This window comes from Crocodylus porosus, unplaced genomic scaffold, assembly GCF_001723895.1.
Source record: "Crocodylus porosus isolate Cpor-Errol unplaced genomic scaffold, CroPor_comp1, whole genome shotgun sequence".
NCBI classification, from domain to species: Eukaryota; Metazoa; Chordata; order Crocodylia; family Crocodylidae; genus Crocodylus; species Crocodylus porosus.
The window spans coordinates 80,617,683-80,622,977 of record NW_017728947.1 but is presented as its reverse complement, the minus strand read 5'-3'; the positions used below and the strand labels follow the sequence as shown (position 1 = coordinate 80,622,977).

The 5,295-nt window shown below is 42.6% G+C and overlaps 1 long non-coding RNA gene across 3 annotated transcripts; it reads right to left on the bottom strand.

Annotated features, from left to right (window-relative positions):
- Window positions 1–1,304: 1,304 nt before the first annotated feature.
- Window positions 1,305–4,993, bottom strand: LOC109321623. Of its 3 annotated transcripts, none has more exons than XR_002104111.1 (6): window positions 4,837–4,993; window positions 4,659–4,736; window positions 4,018–4,090; window positions 2,891–2,925; window positions 2,087–2,238; window positions 1,305–1,925 (listed from the first exon to the last, which is right to left on the bottom strand). It is a non-coding gene; the product is annotated as an uncharacterized LOC109321623 (long non-coding RNA). The 3 variants fall into 3 exon arrangements; XR_002104112.1 differs by having other exon boundaries at window positions 2,087–2,167; XR_002104113.1 differs by lacking the exons at window positions 2,087–2,238; window positions 2,891–2,925.
- Between the last annotated feature and the right edge of the window lie 302 nt (window positions 4,994–5,295).

Sequence of the window (5,295 nt, the reverse complement as noted above, 5' to 3'; positions counted from 1 at the left end):
CCTTGACAGTTACATTAGATAAGAATAGAAGCCCTCATACTACAGATGTGCTCATTTCACATTACTGCCCAATCCTGCTTTTAAGCCAGCTATACTCTTGGCCTAGCTCTACTAGTAATGAACTCTGTAGATTACATTTTGGCTTTTAAACAGGTTTCTTTTACAATGCCAGGTTCTGATTTTAAAGGGATATTGTAATATTTTCCTAACTGCATTGGGAACTTCATTTTTATATTTTAAAAAAAAGAAAAATATATTCATGATGTTAATAAAACACTTTATATTATTGGAAATTGATATGTTCAAATATCTCCCTCATATTTTACTGATTTTTTCCCCCCCCCAAAGGCTAGAAGGGGTCATGATGATGATCTACATTGATCTGCATCACATACCACCAAAGAATTATACCCAGTCATTCTGATGGAGCAATGGTCTATCTCCTAGAAAGACTTACCATCTTTTTTAAAGAGATCACGTGATGGAGAATTTGCCATATGCCTAGATAAATTGTTCCATTGTTTAATTATCCTCACTTTTGATGTTGTTGGTGCTTAGCTTTGCTCCCCCCAAGCAGTGTGTTGTGAGTTGAGTTTAGTGAGTTTCAGTTTGTTCTTAATTTCATTCTCAGATTGTAATCTGTCTTGCTTTGAGGAACTGGAGTTCTCAACACAGCTGTAAAAGAGTAGTATGCACAAAACAGCAGTTTGGTAGTGAATTCAAAAGAATCATTAAAAAGTTAATCTGTGATGGGGTGAGTGAAATTATCTCTTTTAATTTTTTATAATAATTTTAGGCCTACTTTGAGAAAACATTGTGTATGACAGAGTCAGTAAAATGAGAGAATTCAAAACAGTGAGATCAGTGTGATGATCTCATCATCTTACACAGCTGGACTGGCACTTTCTGCCTCCCCACCAAGCAAATAGTGTGAGGTGTTTCTTACAGGTAATGTCTGTTTTAGATTTCCACTTGTATATGCCCTTCCACTCACTGAACTTGTGAAAAAGTAGGAGAGTAAAAATGCTTCTCAGTCTTCCTTCTCCCAGTGTAAAATAGTTGTAATGCTAAGTCTGAGTAAGATCTTCTTGCCTGCTGGGTTCTCTCTCACTTTCAGTACAAGATCTGGTATAACAATAAAAAAACCAAACCCCAAATAAGCTTATTTCCAGATGATAACAGAGAGAACTAGTCATGTTTACTTGTTGTTGTTTACTATACCTGGCCTAGGTGCAGGTGTTGTTTGTTTGTTGTTTCTTATACCTGCCCTAGGTGCGGTAATTCATTTAGATGCTTGATACCCAAAAATGCCTTCTGGTATCTTACCAGCCCTTCAACAAAGCCCTTTGGGACTCATGAACAGGGAAAGTTGCTAGATCAAAATGGAGTTCTGAATCAGTTTTTCTTTCTAGACTCTCTGTGGATGGGGTATGAGGTAGCTAGACTCAGGAATTCTGTCATACCTGCACCAGTACCTATACCTACACCGTGTTTCAGGTCACAGCATTTCTTCTGAGAGAGTTGGGTGTATCAAAGTCACTGCATATGTATATAAATACAGCTCATGGATCAACGCATGCTATGACTGGATAGTATAACGATATATGCATCTTAGGCTGGATGTTGGCTTTCCATCCCAGGCTACCTTGATTGGGGCAGAGACTGCTCCCACACATACACAGGATAATTAAGCACCCCAGTGTAACTACCAAACAAGCAGACTGCTTTTGCACAATATTTATCTTGGGCTTATGTGGAGAGGAGAGCCATCCAAAGTTATGCAACTGCTTACATATCGTGCTGAATTGGAGCCTTAACGTGTAGTCCGCAGACGGTTAAATTAGCCTTGTCTTCAAGAAAGTGGACCCAGACTGAACTGGAGGTGAGTAGTGGGATGTCCTGGGAGCTGGTCTCTGCTTCAGTGACTGTTCATGCATTTTATACAAGTATTGTTTAATAGAAAATGGAGAAAATCCTTGGAGGACCAAAACTCTAGGCTTCCCACTCCCAGGTGAATGCTATAGCTACCTGCCCAAAACATCATCCTCTTATGCCCTCTCTTTCTGGCCCCATAAAGCTCCTATACCTTTCTGCAGAGTGCACCTCTCCTGTTGAAGCTGTGTCCCCTCCCAGCCGAGGCTCTTTCCTTGGTCATTAGAACATTCTCCTAACAGGTGAGAGTGGGTTGGCACCCCCTCAGGTAAGAAGAGCCTTGGTTTTAGGTCTCCTACATACTAGCTAAGTGATCAAACCACTAGGTTATTACATAAAAGATGGGAAGGATGCCAGTTATCCATGTTTTAAAAGACAAATAGTGATCCTGGTAAAGTTCCCTTGTTGGGAAAGGACTCCAAGCTCTGGTTCCCAAGTAGACAGGACCCTGTCTGCAGCCCTGACTTGGGTACCCTAAGCTCCAGAGAGGGGCAGGTTTACACTGAAAATATGATTTGTACATATCAGGTATGAAGCAAAGGAGCTTTCTGATGATGCAAGAGGCTAAGAAGCTGTGACAACATCCTCTCAGCCAGTGTACAAGATTGAAAACTAAAAGCCTTCAAAACTAAAAAGCCAAGTTCTCATCTTCTGTAACAACTGCTATCCTTTGTGGACCAAAAATAGAGAAGGGTTTGTAATGCACATTCTCTAAAGGGTTATATATTCCCCTTGTTCCAAGAAAGCTGGTTCTGAACATCTGAGAATCAAATAAATTCCCAGATGAATACCCTGCTTAATTCAGAACTTGTCTCTTGGCCAGCATACTTCAGCTTGGCAAGGACTACTAAGTACTAATTATTTGTTGCTGGGAACTATAAGTGACCCACTGTATGTAAATGGATCACAGAGGGAGGCCTAGTAGATTATACATATCTGTCTAGTAGACTACACATACCTGTCTCCAAGTGAAATCAGTGGATAACTCAGTACCTTATAGAAAACAGAGCATTTTACAGGACTGCACCTTAATTTTGCATGTGAATACATAACTGTACATGCAAAATGACAACCTGTGCATATGTACTGGTCTCTGCACAGATTTTGCAGAAGCAAGGTATGACAATGTAGTTGCAATTGTCAAACTGAATACTGTAAAAAAGGATCTGTAAACAAAAAAACTTCATACTTAGGGATAGATACAATTAATATCTTAAATCTTTCATAGCCTTTAGATACTTGCATTATAAATGCAGCGTCAAAATATTGTCAACTACTGTTATGATGGTAGAAATTTTAAATTGATGGATACATCACATTCTTTAAGGCTTGAAAATATTTATGCAACAAAGATGTATAATTACACTTAACTGCCTCATTTGTCAATTTTTTTTAAGCAAAGAGGATTTATTATAGTTCATCATTTGTGGGAGATTTGACATGAGTCCCCAAAGCAGGCCCAGCCAACAGGATACACACAGGATGCCATCAAATATCTTTTACAAACTGTTAGAGAAAGGCAGGCAAGGCAGAACAAGCCAGAAATGCTGAAGTTGCCAAACCTGACTTTTAAAATGATTATGCAGTTAAGTTGTGTTTTTCATTTTACAACCACAAAGTGCACAAGTGTCTTCCTGAAACTGTGAGCTCACTGGGGGCAGGAGCAATAATTCTGTGCAGTTGTGCAGCACTGTACAACCAGGGCCAGATTAATGCATAGGCAAACTAGGCATATGCCTAGAGTCTTAAGTGAAGAAGAGACCCAGGGGTGCTTCTTTTACATATTATAATTATTGAGTGAAAAAAGTAGGGGCCCTTGAGTTTATTTGCTTAGGACCCAATAAACAGTTAATCCACCCCTGAGTACAACAGGCTCCAGTTTTGTTTGAGGCATGTAACCATTACTGTAGTATAAAAGTTATTTCATAATAATGATGGTGGTGGTGTCCTTTTCAGCAAGCAAAGCTAAATTTTGGGAAAAGCTCTTGGTGATTTGACATCTCTCTCCGTTTTGATGAATTGTACTCTAACTTTATGTGTGTGTGGAAATCTTTTAGTCCAATGTTACTTTGCGTTTAAACTTACCTGTTATGTATAAGTGATGATCTACATAACATACAACTGCATTACACAACACCAGTCTGTTTGTCACATGTACCTTCCATTAAAACAAACATTGGTTAAAGCAGTGTATATACTGAACCAATGTGCAGATAAGTGCAGTCTCTTTCAGCCCCACTGTTACCTCTGAGGTGTTTATACTCTGGTTAACTGGATGGAAAAGAAAGGCTATCAAAAGGCTGCTCAGAGCCTTGGACGTCACAAGTGCTAGTTGATTTCAGGGCTGCTACCTCCCTTCATTTTCAAGGCTTCCTACTATAGCCTGACAATGAGTGGATCTAATATGGGGGACGTTAATACCACATCACTGTGTATGTAATGGGATGCTTTAAGCTGGGATAAACGCATACTCTAGCTAGTGCATGGTTGTTGATTCCAGCTGTGTTGAGACTCCCTATGGCTGATGAAGGGTGTTTGTGCCCGAAAGCTTGCAAAGAACTTTCCGCCCCAACCATTTACTTGGTCTAATAAAAGCTATCTCGTCTACCTAAAGAACCTTGCCTACTCTAGCACACGGCCTTTTCTCAGGCCTTACATGAAGTACGCCGAGTATAAATAGCAAATAGCAAGTCTATATTAGCTGTGTGGGAATGCTCCTCGTTTACCTCTGTAAGAACTTCACAAACTGCAACTACTGCAGGACGTGGGGCCGGAAGCCCTTTCTCTTAACCCACTTTGGTCTACTTGTGCAAACAACACTGTACCTGTTTTAACCCAGAGGAGGTACAGGGGGTGGGAGTGGTAAATAAAATAGTCAAGAATTAAGTATCCCAATTAAATTACCCCAGAGAAGCGACTAAGGATGTCAGACGAGAGGTGGGGACTCTCGTCTGGTGGTGGCTGGTCTTTTGTGAACCCCGTGGCTCCACCTGTCAAGCCTTGTATTCAAAACCGGTCCTCACCCTGAGCTCGGGCCCGGAGACGCCGCCCCGCAGGCCCAGCCCGGCCGGCCCCGGCGGCACTCTTCTGTGAGGCGCTCCCGTGCGCTGCGCCCCGGGGGAAGAGCTGGGCAGGGGGTGGGGAGCAGGAGGAGCAAGACCTGTGGCCCCGAGCAGGACAGAGCGGGGGCGGCACAGCGCATCCTCGGCCTCCCTGCTCCGCACCTACCTCCGCCTCGACCTTTCTCCCTCGGTCCCGCTGGCTCGCCCGCCTCCTCCTCCGGGCTGAGCGCAGGGAGCCAGTGGAGCCGCGTGCTGCTGGAGCAGCGCCCCCGCCCCAGGCTCCCGCCGGAGCCGCCCGCCC